Source organism: Bombina bombina, chromosome 7, assembly GCF_027579735.1.
Source record: "Bombina bombina isolate aBomBom1 chromosome 7, aBomBom1.pri, whole genome shotgun sequence".
Lineage (NCBI taxonomy): Eukaryota > Metazoa > Chordata > Amphibia > Anura > Bombinatoridae > Bombina > Bombina bombina.
Genome location: NC_069505.1, coordinates 510,334,891 through 510,351,897, shown reverse-complemented (window position 1 = coordinate 510,351,897; position 17,007 = coordinate 510,334,891). Strand labels below are relative to the sequence as shown.

Below are 17,007 nucleotides of genomic sequence, written 5' to 3'. Positions count from 1 at the left end.
CACCACACACAAACTCTCATATAACACACACACCACACACACTCTCATACAACAACACACACCACACACACAATTTTTTCATTCATGATTTAGAAATAGTGCTCCATTTTAAACAACTTTCCAACTGACTTTTATTAAGTTATTATAGTTATTATGAAGTTATTATATAAGTTGATTAATTCTCTTGATATCCTGTGTTGAAAAGCATATCTAATTAGGCTCAATAGCCTATTTACCCATTCCCCAATTTTGCAAAACCAACAGTTATAATAATACACTTTTTACCTCTGTGATTACACAAATTCTGCCCCCTTATTTCAGTTCTTTTGATAGACTTGCATTTTAGCCAATTAGTGCTTACTCATAGGTAACTCCACGTGCGTGAGTACAATGTTATCTATATGACACACATGAACTAACACCCTCTAGTGGTGAGAAACTGTCAAAATGCATTCACATAAGAGGTGGCCTTTAAGGTCTAAGAAATTAGCTTATGTTCCTACCTAGGGTTTGCTTTAAACTAAGAATACCAAAAAAACAAGGCAACATTTGATGATGATAGTAAATTGGAAATTTGTTTAAAATGCCCTATCTGAATCATGAAAGTTTATTTTGGACTTGACTGTCCCTTTAAATAAAAAATGACTGTTAGACACCATCTGAAAGTGAAATGCGCTAATGGGAGCTTGACTGAGGTACATTCACTCTCCCTGATGAACTGGTTAGCTTTGGCTATCTATGTTGTACAAGTAATGTTATTATTCCCAGCTTTCTCCCTTTTCCTTCCTTACATTTAGTGAGTTCCTTATTTATTTGTAAATACTTATTTCCTCTCAAATAAAAGAAATGAATCTTAACAAGCAATGTCCTGATTTTATAAATTGTGGCTTTTTCCAATCTTTAACCCCTTAAAGTCAGTGATGTGCCCTGTAATTTTAGTATAAAATTAATTGTACAGTTGTTATCAGTTAAAACCAATTAGGTAAATATATGTAGCAGAGTTAGCCTTGTAAAATCATCTAGGTGCATTTTAAGTTCTGAGAATTAGAAAAACTACATGAAAAGGGGACAAAATAAATAATGAAACTATATTGAAAAGTTCTATGTTTAAACATAACAGAACATTTTTCATATTAAAATTTCAAATCTAATTTAATGGGAAAAGATTTGGACAATTCTATTTGTAATTTTATAGTGTAAATTTACTGATCTATACATTAATCTATCTGTACAACAGATCTTAAAGGGAGTCTAGTCAAAATTAAAATTTTATGATTCAGATAGGGCATGCAATTTTAAAATACTTCCAATTTACTTTGATCATCAAATTTACTTTGTTATTTTGGTATTCTTTGTTGAAAGCTAAACCTTGTATGCTAATTTCTAAGCCCTTGAAGGCTGCCTCTTATCTGAGTGTTGTGCAGCTAGACAGCGCTAGTTCATGTGTGCCATATAGATATCATTGTGCTCACGCCCGTGGAGTTACATAGGAGTCAGCACTGATTGGCAACAATGCAAGTCTGCCAATATAACTGAAATAAGGGGCAGTCTGCAGAGGCTTAGATACAAGGTAATCACAGAGGTAATAAGTATATTTCTATAACAGTGTTGGTTATGCAAAACTGGGGAATGGGTAATAAAGGGATTATCTATCTTTTTAAACAATAAACATTCTGGAATAGACTGTCCCTTTAAACACTCTGCCCCTCTTTTTCATTTGGTGACTAGACAGCTTTCTATGCTTCCATTAATTATCCCTATCCAATGCATTACTATTAATGGGCCATAATAACTGAAAAGTTAAATGCTTTAATTTGTCACAAACAAAGATTAAAATTTGACCAATAGCAGCAGGGGTGAAACTACAGGGGGTGCAGAGGTCGTAATTGCGACTGGGCCCCCAAGGGTAGGGTTGCCACCTCAGCCATGTTTTCCTGGACACTGCAGAGTGTGCAGGGAGGAACATGTATTGTGTTTCTGGACAGCACTATTCATATTCCTCCCTGCACAGCCTGCAGCATGTGTAACTTATAAGTGTTCTGTATTTTTTTAAGGGACAGGTGGCAACCCTACCCAAGGGTGGGGGCCCAGCTTCGAAAAATAAAAAACGTTGACCTGCCACTGTCTGCACTGATATCATGTGAGTGGGACATGATGCTTTACTAGTGTCTCTGACTACAGGGGTTAGTCTTTCTGTTTTACCCATTGGTGTGTATGTGTGTGTGTATGTATGTGACTGTGTGTGTGTGTGTGTGTGTATGTATGTGACTGTGTGTGTGTGTATGTATGTGACTGTGTGTGTGTGTATGTATGTGACTGTGTGTGTATGTGTGTATGTATGTATGTGACTGTGTGTGTATTTATGTATGTATGTGTGTGTATGTATGTGACTGTGTGTGTATTTATGTATGTGTGTATGTATGTGACTCTGTGTGTGTATTTATGCATGTGTGTGTATGTGACTGTGTGTGTATTTATGCATGTATGTGTGTGTGTGTATTTATGCATGTATATGTGTGTGTGTGTGTGTGTGTGTATGTTTGTGGAACCAGCAAATTACAGACCTTGTTACTGCAGCATGGGGGGAGGGGGTAAACAGTGTCACTATACAGTACCACTATATACAGAGGGGGGGGGGGGCTGGACCATGTCACAGACTACTGTGGTCACTTTATAAAGTACTGGGGCGGATAGGGTCAGGCCAGCCATCTCACCGGCAGATTACAGACTGTGTCACTGACTCACTATACAGAGTACTGGTGGGTTAAACAGTGTCACTATATACAGTAATAGGGGGTCAGACTGTGGGCACATGGTACCTTCTTTTGCAGACATGTAATCTGATTCACATTTTTTTTCTGTGTTAAATGTTAAAAAATAAAATAAAAAATATGTATCAAATTCACTTTTGGTGGTGGTGGGGGGCCCTTCTTAGATTCTTGCACCTGGGCCCTGTGGTTTCTAGTTACGCGTATTGGTACACAGAATGGAGAAACCTGATATTTGATTTAATAAATAACTACTTTGATCCCAATTAGATGTATTTTACAAAATATACAGAATCTACTATATTCCTTACCTGAACAGGCTATTTTTAATAATTATATATACAGGTGAAACTCGAAAAATTAGAATATCGTGCAAAAGTTCATTTATTTCACTAATGCAACTTAAAAGGTAAAACTAATATATGAGATAGACTCATTACATGCAAAGCAAGATAGTTCAAGCCGTGATTTGTCATAATTGTGATGATTATGGCTTACAGCTCATGAAAACCCCAAATCCACAATCTCAGAAAATTAGAATATTACATGCAATCAATAAAACAAGGATTGTACATACCTGTAGAACAATATCAGACCTCTGAAAAGTATAAGCATGCATACTGTATGTACTCAGTACTTGGTTTGGGCCCCTTTTGCAGCAATTACTGCCTCAATGCGGTGTGGCATGGAAGCGATCAGCCTGTGGCACTGCTGAGTTGTTATGGAAGACCAGGATGCTTCAATAGCGGCCTTCAGCTCTTCTGCATTGTTCGGTCTCATGTCTCTCATCTTTCTCTTGGCAATGCCCCATAGATTCTCTATGGGGTTCAGGTCAGGCCAGTTTGCTGGCCAATCAAGCAATAATCCCATGGTCATTGAACCAGGTTTTGGTGCTTTTGGCAGTGTGGGCAGGTGCCAAGTTCTGCTGGAAAATGAAGTCAGGAACCAACATAGAGCTCGTCTGTGGAAGGAAGCATGAAGTGCTCCAAAATCTCCTAGTAGACGGCTTCTGACGCTTCTGACGTTGTTTGCTGTTCAGGAGTGGCTTTACACGAGGAATACGACATTTGAAGCTCATGTCCAGGATCCGTCTGTGTGTGGTGACTCTTGTGAAAGTCCCCCTACACTTTTAAATGGCCTTTTCCTGACAATCCTCTCCAGGCTGCGGTCATCCCTGTTTCTTGTGCACCTTTTTCTTCCACATTTTTCCCTTCCACATAACTTTCTATTAATGTGCTTTGATACAGCACTTTGGGAACATCCAACTTGTTTTGCAATTACCTTTTGAGGCTTTCCCTCCTTATGGAGGGTGTCAATAATGGTTTTCTGCACAACTGTCAGGTCAGCAGTCTTTCCCATGATTGTGATTCCTACTGAACCAGACTGAGAGACCATTTAAAGGCTCAGGAACCATTTGAAGGTGTTATGGCTTAATTTGTTGATTATATAATGAAGTTCCACAGCACCCAGGATTCAAAAGAAGAAATTTATTTAGGTACAAGCAGTAGCAACGTTTCGGGAATAATTCCCTTAATCATGCATAGCATCAACAGGTGATTACAGAGCTTATATAGGGAAAATTTTAACCCTTCACATTTCTTAACACCATATATTAAACACCTTATGTTAGAAATAGCGCCATCTAGTGAAAATTACACAATAGTGTGACTTTAATTATAATAAAGACTACCTTATAATTAAAAACATGTATTTCAACCTGTTGATATCATTAAAAACAAAACTATAACAGAGGATTTATGAGTTATACTTAATAGGTTATGCTTTATTTTAAATTCTATAATTTAAATTCATTATTACAGAAACACTGCTAGATCAAGCTCCCTATTTAAACCCATAGGGGTCATTGCATTCAATTTGTGGATCCAAAAGGATTCCTTTTGTTTTAGCAGTTGTTCCCTATTGCCTCCTCTACGCAGCTTGCCTACACTGTCGATGACCTGCCATCTTAGCTGGCTGATACTGTGTCCAGCCTCTAAAAAGTGACTGGACACAGGAGCATTGGTATCTCCACATCTGATATTCGACTTGTGTTGACTCATCCTATCTCTCACCTTTCTAGTAGTCTCACCCAGGTAAATCCTGGAACACGGACACTTAATAAGGTAAATGACATAGGATGAGTCACACGTGTAAAAATCCCTGATCATGAATTTATTGCCTGTTAGGGGATGTACAAAAAACTCGCCTTTAATTACAGCATTACAGCTCGCACATCCAAGACAAGGATATGTGCCAGTTTTCTTAGCTGTTATATACTTTTGGTTCATTGTCTTCCTGGGCCCTACATCATTTCTTACTAGCTTATCTCTCAAGTTAGGTACCCTTTTGTACGCCATCATTGGGGGCTCCCTAAAGGCATCAATATCAGGGTTACAATTTCTTAATACATTCCAGTGCTTACAGATGATCTTGGAGATATCCTTGCTATAGGGGTTAAATTGAGTCACACAGACCATACGCTGTGAATTTTTCTCTTTCCCAATAGTAATTGGTTTCTCTTCCAGGATCCTCTCCCTTTCTTTATTGATTAAAGGATCCGGATAACCCCTTTCTTTAAACCGGACTGCCATTTCATCAAGTCTCTGTTCAGCCACCTGACTGTCAGTCACTATCCTTTTTACTCTTAGCATTTGGCTACGTGGGAGGGAATGTTTTAATCTATTAGAGTGATAGCTGTCAAAAGCCAATAATGTGTTTCTGTCTGTTGGTTTTTTATGAATGTCCACATTCAGAAGACCATCCATATTCCTGTAAACCACAGTATCAAGGAAGACTATATTTTCCTCACTAAAGGATAAGGTGAATTTAACACCATTAACTGCAGTGTTCAGCTCTTCAACAAAGGAGAGGAGGGTTCCAATGTCACCCCACCACACGCCAAACACATCATCTATGAAGCGCCACCAGGCTGCTCCATACTGTTTAAAAAGTGAATTCTCATAGACAAATTTCTCTTCTATTTGTCCCATAAAAAGGTTGGCGTATGATGGGGCGACATTGGAACCCATTGCTGTCCCTCTCACCTGTTCATACCATTGGTCTGCAAACAAAAAGTAATTGTGATATAACACAATCCTTAATAGTTCCTCTAGAAATGCTAATTGTGGCACAGTGTACTGACCTGTGTGTTTAAGAGTATACATACTTGATTTAATTCCACTTTCATGGTTTAAAACTGTGTACAAACTACACACATCTAGGGGAAATAATATGTACTTTGTATTATGTACAGATAGATTTTTAAGTTTAATTAAGAAGTCACTGGTATCTCTGATATATGAGGTCAACTTTAATACCTCAGGCTGAAGTATTTTGTCTAAATATGTGGCAATGTTAGTAAATACAGAGTTGACTCCTGCCACTATGGGGCGACCTGGAGGTCTTTCAATATTTTTATGTACCTTAGGTACTGTGTACAGAATAGGAGTTTTAGGCCATTCAATGAATAAAAATGTATACAAAGATTTATCAATTATGTTTCTTGCCAATGCTCTATTTATAACAGATTTGATTTCCTTTTGGATGTTGAAAACAGGATTAGTATTTAACTTTCTATATGTGGTATTATCTTTAAGCTGACCCTCTATTTCTGTTATGTACAAATCATTTTTTAAAAGAACTGTAGCGCCACCCTTATCAGCTCTACGAATTGTAACATCTTTGGTTTTCAAACCCTCAATGGCAGCCCGTTGATCCCTTGGTAAATTGGATTTACATGCTTTTGACCTGTATTTTACTTGTTCTTTCAATTTTTCTAGGTCAGTATTTACCAATTTTACACAGGTTTCAACGCTGCCATTTACCTCTGGTGGGATAAAAGTGCTCTTTTTAAACAGACCAGTGCCCTTAAGTTTTAGTATATCACTTGCATTATCGATAGAGGAATTTTTTGCTTGCATAGGATTTTTATTAGAGAAGAATGCTTTCAATTTTAAACTTCTAAAGAATTTGAACATATCTTTTTCAAGCTCAAATAGATCAATATTTTTAACAGGGCAGAATGTAAGTCCCTTATTCAATAAAGCAAGTTCACTTTCAGTCAATGTAAAGTCAGATACGTTAATAACGTTATTTACTTGCTTTATGGTATCTTCTTCTTGTTGGTCTCCCTCGCCGGTTGTCTGCGGCATGCTTTGGCTTTTCCGATGTTTGCGGCCCCCCCTGTGGCCTCGCCTGATGACATCACAGCTTCGTCGCTTGACTCTAAAAAACTTGATCCGTTTGAGTCGGAACCATGTGCATCTCCTCCTGTCGCCTGTGGATGACGTCCTCGTCTGCGACCCTGTCTCCGACCTCTGTAACCAGCTGACCTCTGTGGCCAATCGGAGCCCTCCGTTTGCCATCTGTACACTCTACCTTGCTGATTACCAGCAAGGTAGAGTGTACAGATGGCAAACGGAGGGCTCCGATTGGCCACAGAGGTCAGCTGGTTACAGAGGTCGGAGACAGGGTCGCGGACGAGGACGTCATCCACAGGCGACAGGAGGAGATGCACATGGTTCCGACTCATCAAACGGATCAAGTTTTTTAGAGTCAAGCGACGAAGCTGTGATGTCATCAGGCGAGGCCACAGGGGGGGCCGCAAACATCGGAAAAGCCAAAGCATGCCGCAGACAACCGGCGAGGGAGACCAACAAGAAGAAGATACCATAAAGCAAGTAAATAACGTTATTAACGTATCTGACTTTACATTGACTGAAAGTGAACTTGCTTTATTGAATAAGGGACTTACATTCTGCCCTGTTAAAAATATTGATCTATTTGAGCTTGAAAAAGATATGTTCAAATTCTTTAGAAGTTTAAAATTGAAAGCATTCTTCTCTAATAAAAATCCTATGCAAGCAAAAAATTCCTCTATCGATAATGCAAGTGATATACTAAAACTTAAGGGCACTGGTCTGTTTAAAAAGAACACTTTTATCCCACCAGAGGTAAATGGCAGCGTTGAAACCTTTGTAAAATTGGTAAATACTGACCTAGAAAAATTGAAAGAACAAGTAAAATACAGGTCAAAAGCATGTAAATCCAATTTACCAAGGGATCAACGGGCTGCCATTGAGGGTTTGAAAACCAAAGATGTTACAATTCGTAGAGCTGATAAGGGTGGCGCTACAGTTCTTTTAAAAAATGATTTGTACATAACAGAAATAGAGGGTCAGCTTAAAGATAATACCACATATAGAAAGTTAAATACTAATCCTGTTTTCAACATCCAAAAGGAAATCAAATCTGTTATAAATAGAGCATTGGCAAGAAACATAATTGATAAATCTTTGTATACATTTTTATTCATTGAATGGCCTAAAACTCCTATTCTGTACACAGTACCTAAGGTACATAAAAATATTGAAAGACCTCCAGGTCGCCCCATAGTGGCAGGAGTCAACTCTGTATTTACTAACATTGCCACATATTTAGACAAAATACTTCAGCCTGAGGTATTAAAGTTGACCTCATATATCAGAGATACCAGTGACTTCTTAATTAAACTTAAAAATCTATCTGTACAGAATACAAAGTACATATTATTTACCCTAGATGTGTGTAGTTTGTACACAGTTTTAAACCATGAAAGTGGAATTAAATCAAGTATGTATACTCTTAAACACACAGGTCAGTACACTGTGCCACAATTAGCATTTCTAGAGGAACTATTAAGGATTGTGTTATATCACAATTACTTTTTGTTTGCAGACCAATGGTATGAACAGGTGAGAGGGACAGCAATGGGTTCCAATGTCGCCCCATCATACGCCAACCTTTTTATGGGACAAATAGAAGAGAAATTTGTCTATGAGAATTCACTTTTTAAACAGTATGGAGCAGCCTGGTGGCGCTTCATAGATGATGTGTTTGGCGTGTGGTGGGGTGACATTGGAACCCTCCTCTCCTTTGTTGAAGAGCTGAACACTGCAGTTAATGGTGTTAAATTCACCTTATCCTTTAGTGAGGAAAATATAGTCTTCCTTGATACTGTGGTTTACAGGAATATGGATGGTCTTCTGAATGTGGACATTCATAAAAAACCAACAGACAGAAACACATTATTGGCTTTTGACAGCTATCACCCTAATAGATTAAAACATTCCCTCCCACGTAGCCAAATGCTAAGAGTAAAAAGGATAGTGACTGACAGTCAGGTGGCTGAACAGAGACTTGATGAAATGGCAGTCCGGTTTAAAGAAAGGGGTTATCCGGATCCTTTAATCAATAAAGAAAGGGAGAGGATCCTGGAAGAGAAACCAATTACTATTGGGAAAGAGAAAAATTCACAGCGTATGGTCTGTGTGACTCAATTTAACCCCTATAGCAAGGATATCTCCAAGATCATCTGTAAGCACTGGAATGTATTAAGAAATTGTAACCCTGATATTGATGCCTTTAGGGAGCCCCCAATGATGGCGTACAAAAGGGTACCTAACTTGAGAGATAAGCTAGTAAGAAATGATGTAGGGCCCAGGAAGACAATGAACCAAAAGTATATAACAGCTAAGAAAACTGGCACATATCATTGTCTTGGATGTGCGAGCTGTAATGCTGTAATTAAAGGCGAGTTTTTTGTACATCCCCTAACAGGCAAGAAATTCATGATCAGGGATTTTTACACGTGTGACTCATCCTATGTCATTTACCTTATTAAGTGTCCGTGTTCCAGGATTTACCTGGGTGAGACTACTAGAAAGGTGAGAGATAGGATGAGTCAACACAAGTCGAATATCAGATGTGGAGATACCAATGCTCCTGTGTCCAGTCACTTTTTAGAGGCTGGACACAGTATCAGCCAGCTAAGATGGCAGGTCCTCGACAGTGTAGGCAAGCTGCGTAGAGGAGGCAATAGGGAACAACTGCTAAAACAAAAGGAATCCTTTTGGATCCACAAATTGAATGCAATGACCCCTATGGGTTTAAATAGGGAGCTTGATCTAGCAGTGTTTCTGTAATAATGAATTTAAATTATAGAATTTAAAATAAAGCATAACCTATTAAGTATAACTCATAAATCCTCTGTTATAGTTTTGTTTTTAATGATATCAACAGGTTGAAATACATGTTTTTAATTATAAGGTAGTCTTTATTATAATTAAAGTCACACTATTGTGTAATTTTCACTAGATGGCGCCATTTCTAACATAAGGTGTTTAATATATGGTGTTAAGAAATGTGAAGGGTTAAAATTTTCCCTATATAAGCTCTGTAATCACCTGTTGATGCTATGCATGATTAAGGGAATTATTCCCGAAACGTTGCTACTGCTTGTACCTAAATAAATTTCTTCTTTTGAATCCTGGGTGCTGTGGAACTTCATTATATTTACATATGAGAGAGGATTGCAGTTCCCTCTGTACCACCGGTCACCAGGGAACCCTATTAAGGGCACAAAGAAACTAAGGTGCTGTTTGAGCATTGTTTGTTGTTAATTAGTTGATTAGAGTGGGACACTTTGAGCCTAGAATATTGCACCTTTTCACAATATTCTAATTTTCTGAGATTGTGGATTTGGGGTTTTCATGAGCTGTAAGCCATAATCATCACAATTATGACAAATCACGGCTTGAACTATCTTGCTTTGCATGTAATGAGTCTATCTCATATATTAGTTTCACCTTTTAAGTTGCATTAGTGAAATAAATGAACTTTCGCACAATATTCTAATTTTTCGAGTTTCACCTGTATTCTCACACTCCAAATAACTTAAAGGGACACGAAACCCACATTTTTTCTTTCATGATTTAGAAAGAGCATTCAATTTTAAACAACTTTCTAATTTACTTCTATTATCCAATTTGTTTTATTCTCTTCATATTCTTTGCTGAAAAGCATATCTAGATAGGCTCAGTAGCTGCTGATTGGTTGCTGCACTTAGAAGCCTCATGTGATTGGCTCACCCATGTGCATTGCATTTTCTTCAACTAAGGATATCTAAAAAATTAAGCAAAATAAATAATAGAAGTAAATTGTAATGTTGTTTACATTTGTATTCTCTATCTGAATAATGAAATACATTTTTTGGGTTTAGTGTCCCTTTAAAGAAAAAGAACAATCATTTATTATAAAAAATAAAAAATGCTCTATTACAAAAAACCAAAAATACAAACACAAAAAAAGCTTTAAATTCCTTATAAAAGATACCAAACTAAAAAAAAAAAGATAAATACTGCATTATAGGTGCATTATTAGGCTTGTAAAGAATATAAAGCAATCTTTATATGACTGTGCTTGATAGTTACAAATTATTTAGCTCTGCTAGTGTTATAGTTAAAAGTGAGGATTGCACCATCACTTTTGTGTGTATCCTTATTGGTGATAAAGGTGGGGATTGCACCATCACTTTTGTGTGTATCCTTTATTGATGATAAAAGTGGGGGTTGCAATTAATAATAAAAATAATAATTCAAATAATCACGCAAAGTTCTACATAAAAGTCTGGCAATAAATTGCATATTAAAATACAGCGCCACCTTGTGGGCATATTCGAGTTTGAAATTACATGACTAACAAGTAAGCTGCAGAATGACTGCATATAGTCGGCCATTACAACTTATTACACGAAAGATAACTATTGGTAATTATAATAAACATTTTGTATCGTGCTTGACGTCCTTTATCCTGATTGGCTGTTTATTACATGTCTGCTTCTTTTGATTGGCTGTATATGCTTAGAATTGCTGTCATTTCTAGGATACGGTGTTTTTATTTGTTGAGTCGAAATATATGACGTTTCCTGTTTCTGACCTAAAATGCATCATGGGATTTGTGGTCCACAAAAGTTGCTGGTTTTATCAGAATCATTACGAATTTCAACCCGCAGTTTCACTTAGGTAAGTTTAATTGTCTTAGTCTATCCAGCGCTGTATTGCAAAGGGTTGTCGGACCGCTATATAATAATATTATGTTATTTGTCTATAAGTTATTGGGAATGGCTGCGTAGGCAGAAGGATGTCTATAATAAGAATGTCTATAATATAAGTCACTAGAGACTGAACCTGTGTGTCATGTGCATGAGGTAGAAACTTCTGTATTAGGATAATTATGTTTATTATATATAGTATGTATGTATGTATGTATATATATATATATATATATATATATATATATATATATATATATATATATATATATATATATATATATATATATCATAGGGATGTACCCATTATAGTCTATGGGCATTCCATTTTGTCATTCACCCTTGTCATTCCATAGAAAACAGCTATAATCTCATGTAATCTCACTTTCAGAATATGCTACTGTACCTGGGGAACATATCTGGTAAATATCTATTTGATATGTCTCATAGTTTTGTTGCTTCAACACTTTTAATTTTACATCCCATTAAAGTCTATGGGCATTCAATTTTGTCATTCACCCTTGTCATTCCTTTTAGTACATCCCATATAGGAACTTAAATATGAAACATATCAAATAGATATTTACCAGATATGTTCCCCAGAACCAGTAACATATTCTGAAAGTTAGATTACGTGAGATTATAGCTGCTTTCTATGGAGTGACAAGAGTGAATGACAAAATGGAATGCCCATAGACTATAATGGGATTGCATTTAAAAGTGCTATAGAAACTTAAATATGAAACATATCAAATAGATATTTACCAGATATGTTCCCCAGAACCAGTAACATATTCTGAACATGAGATTTCTTCAGATTATAGCTGTTTTCTATGGAATTACAAGGGTGAATGACATAATGGAATGCCCATAGACTATAATGGGATTAAATTTAAAAGTGCTATATAAAATAAAATATGAGACATATCAAATAGATATTTACCACATATGTTCCCTAGGTACAATAGCATATTCTGAAAATGAGATTATGTGAGATTATAGCTTCTTTCTATGGAATGACAAAGGTGAATGACAAGATAGAATGCCCATAGACTATAATGGGGTTACATTTAAAAGTGCTATAGAAACTTAAATATGAAACATATCAAATAGATATTTACCAGATATGTTCCCCAGAACCAGTAACATATTCTGAACATGAGATTACTTCAGATTATAGCTGTTTTCTATGGAATGACAAGGGTGAATGACATAATGGAATGCCCATAGACTATAATGGGATTAAATTTAAAAGTGCTATAGAAAATAAAATATGAGACATATGAAATAGATATTTACCAGATATGTTCCCCAGGTACAGTAGCACATATTCTGAAAGTGAGATTACGTCAGATTATAGCTGTTTTCTATGGAATGACATAATGGAATGCCCATAGACTATAATGGGATTACATTTAAAAGTGCTATAGCAACAAAAATATCAGACATATCAAATAGATATTTACCAGATATGTTCCCCAGGTACAGTAACATATTTTGAAAATGAGATTGTGAGATTATAGCTGCTTTCTATGGAATGACAAGGGTGAATGACAAAATGTAGGCTTACCAGAAGTCCCACTTTTACTGGGATTGTCCCGGTTTGGAGGCGCTGTCCCAGTGTCCCACCCAAAAAACTATGAGACATATCAACTAGATATTTACCAGATATGTTCCCCAGGTACAGCAGCATATTCTGAAAGTGAGATTATAGCTGCTTTCTATGGAATGACAAGGTTGAATGACAAAATGGAATGCCCATAGACTATAATGGGATTACATTTAAAAGTGCTATAGAAACTAAAATATGAGACATATGAACTAGATATTTACCAGATATGTTCCCTAGGTACAGTAGCATATTCTGAAAGTTAGATTATGTGAGATTATCGCTGCTTTATATGGAATAACAAGGGTGAATGACAAAATGGAATGCCCCTAGACTGTTATAAAATTACATTTAAAAGTGCTATAGCAACAAAATATCAGACATATCAAATAGATATTTACCAGATATGTTCCCCGGGTACAGTAGCATATTCTGAAAATGAGATTATGTGAGATTATAGCTGCTTTCTATGGAATGACAAGGGTGAATGACAAGATAGAATGCCCATAGACTATAATAGGGTTACATTTAAAAGTGATATAGAAACTAAAATATGAGACATATCAAATAGATATTTACCAGATATGTTCCCCATGTACAGTAGCATATTCTGAAAGTGAGATTACGTCAGATTATAGCTGCTTTCTATGGAATGACAAGGCTGAATGACAAAATGGAATGCCCATAGACTTTAATGGGATTACATTTAAAAGTGATATAGGAACTAAAATATGAGACATATCAAATAGATATTTACCACATATGTTCCACAGGTATAGTACCATATTCTGAACATGAGATTACTTTAGATTATAGCTGCTTTCTATGGAATGACAAGCGTAAATGACAAAATGGAATGCCCATAGACTTTAATAGGATTACATTTAAAGGTGCTATAACAACAAAACTATGAGACATATCAAGTACATATATAAGAGATATGTTCCCCAGGTACAGTAGCATATTCTGAACGTGAGATTACACAAGGTAATAGCTGCTTTCTAAGGAATGACAAGGGTTAATGACAAAATGTAATGCCCATAGACTTTAATGGGATTAAATTTAAAAGTGCTATAGCAACAAAACTATGAGACATATCTAAAAAATATTTACCAGATATGTTCCCCAGGTACAGTATCATATTCTGAAAGTGAGAATATGTGAGATTATAGCTGCTTTATATGGAATGACAAGGGTTAATGAGAAAATGGAATGCCTATATACTTTAATGGGATGTAAAGTTCAAAGTGATATAGCAACAAATCTATAAGACATATTAAATAGATATTTACCAGATATGTTCCCCAGATACAGTAGCATATTCTGACAGTGAGATAACGTGAGATTATTGCGGCTTTCTATGAAATGACAAGTGTGAATGACTACATGGAATGCCCCTAGTCTTTAATAGGATGTAATGTTTCAAATGCTATAGCAGCAAAACTATGACACATATTACATAGATATTATTATTATTATTATTTATTATTATTGGTTATTTGTAGAGCGCCAACAGATTCTGCAGCGCTATTAACAAAGACGGAATACAACAAAACAATTATAGGGATCAAATGGGTAGAGGGCCCTGCCAAGAGTTGAACTGTTGTAGTCATCTCTTGAGAAGGTGATCAGCAAACAGCTGGACTCTTAGGCTTACATGCTAAGGGGGTTCAGGGGATAGCAATGGAGGAGAGGAACTGGTATAAAGAAAGGTTAGCGTAGGTTGTATGCATCCCTGAACAGTAGAGTCTTTAGGGAGCTCTGGAAGCTTTCAAAACTAGGGGAGAGTCTTGTGGAGCGAGGCAGAGAGTTCCACAAGATGGGAGCCAGTCTGGAGAAGTCCTGTAAATGGGAATTTGAGGAGGTTACAAGAGAGAGTAGGAGGTCTTGAGAAGAGCAAAGCGGACGGAGGGAGAGTATTTGGAGACAAGGTCCGAGATATAGGGGGGAGCAGTGCAGTTGATAGCTTTGTATGTCATAGTGAGAATTTTGTGTTTAATCCTGGAGGCAAGAGGAAGTCAATGATGGGATTGGCAGAGAGGTGAAGTAGATGAAGAGCGATGTGTAAGGAAGATGAGCCTGGCTGAGGCATTCATTATGGATTTCAAAAAGAGTTAGGCGGCAGCTAGGGAGATCAGAGAGGACAGAATTGCAGTAGTCGAGGCGGGAAAGGATGAGAGAGTTGATTAAAATCTTAGTTGTGTCTTGTGTAAGGAAATGTCTAATTTTAGAGATGTTTTTAAGGTTGCGGCGGAAGGATTTAGCCAATGACTGAATGTGAGTAGTGAAAGAAAGATCGGAGTCAAGTGCGACCACAAGACAGCAGGCATGCAGGGTAGGGGTAATGATGGAGCTGTCGACAGTTAGAGAGATTAGGGGTGGAGATTTTAAAAGAAGGGGTGAAAATAAGGACCCCAGTTTTGGAGAGATTTAGTTTGAGGTAGTGAGAGGACATTGGGTTAGCAAGGAAAGAGAGAGGTCTGGTGCAGAGAAGTAGATTTGGGTGTCGTCGGCATACAAATGATATTGGAACCCGTGGGATTTAGGGAACCTAATGATGATGTGTAGATTGAGAAGAGAAGGGGACCAAGGACGGAGCCTTGCAGTACACCAACAGAAAGTGGTAACGGGGCAGAGGAAGCCCCAGAGAAGGCAACAATAAAGTTACGGTTAAACAGGTAGGAAGAGAACTACGAGAGGGCTGTGTCACAAATGCTGAAGGATTGGAGGGTTTGGAGCAAAAGAGGGTGTACTAACCAACCCCCATAGGTTGGGACCAAGAATAGAATCAATAATTATTTACTGATCTATATGTGGGGGAGGATGTACCTCCATACCTCCCAACATTTCAAAATTCAAAAGAGGGACACCCCCCCCCCCCCGCAGCGAAAAATTGAAATGTGGTGGGCGGGCTTAAAAAACATAAGACCAAAGTAATATAAATAAAATTCTAAATAAAGTCATATATTTTAATACACAGGCAGCAAATCAAACACAAGCTCATACCACTGTTATGGCTATGTGAGCTATGTATTTACTAAGCCTTTGCAAAGACATTGCTAAATATTTTTATCTTAATTGGACATTTAATAATAAATTCTTTAAAACTGCTCTCTGCATTCCCCATTAATATTCTAGATTCTGGCCTTTAAAGTCAGCAAAAATGCACAGTAGCACACTACATAGCATACACTTACACATGCAGATACACACACACTACATAGCATACACTTATACATGCAGATACACACACACACACACACTACATAGTATACACTTACACATGCAGATACACACACACACTACATAGCATACACTTACACATGCAGATACACACACACACTACATAGCATACACTTATACATGCAGATGCACACACACTACATAGCATACACTTACACATGCAGATGCGCACACACACTACATAGCATACACTTACACATGCAGATACACACACTACATAGCATACACTTATACAGGCAGATACACACACACATTACATAGCATACACTTATACATGCAGCATACACTTATACATGCAGATACACAGACACTACATAGTATACACTTATACATGCAGACACACACTACATAGCATACACTTATACATGCATATACACACTTTACATGTAGATACACATACACACACTACATAGCTTACATTTATACAGACACACACACACTACATAGCATAAACTTATACATACAGATACACACACACACACACACAGTTATGGATACAGATAGACACACACACTACA

The 17,007-nt window shown here is 37.0% G+C and overlaps 1 protein-coding gene across 1 annotated transcript in view; it reads left to right on the top strand.

Annotated features, from left to right (window-relative positions):
- Positions 1–11,474: 11,474 nt before the first annotated feature.
- Positions 11,475–17,007, top strand: part of LOC128666917 (gastrula zinc finger protein XlCGF8.2DB) — a 71,397-nt gene continuing 65,864 nt past the window's right edge. Inside the window, exon 1 of the mRNA XM_053721735.1 lies at positions 11,475–11,608. The gene's annotated coding sequence lies outside the window, so the exon portion shown is untranslated. The remainder of the gene's footprint in view (positions 11,609–17,007) is intronic.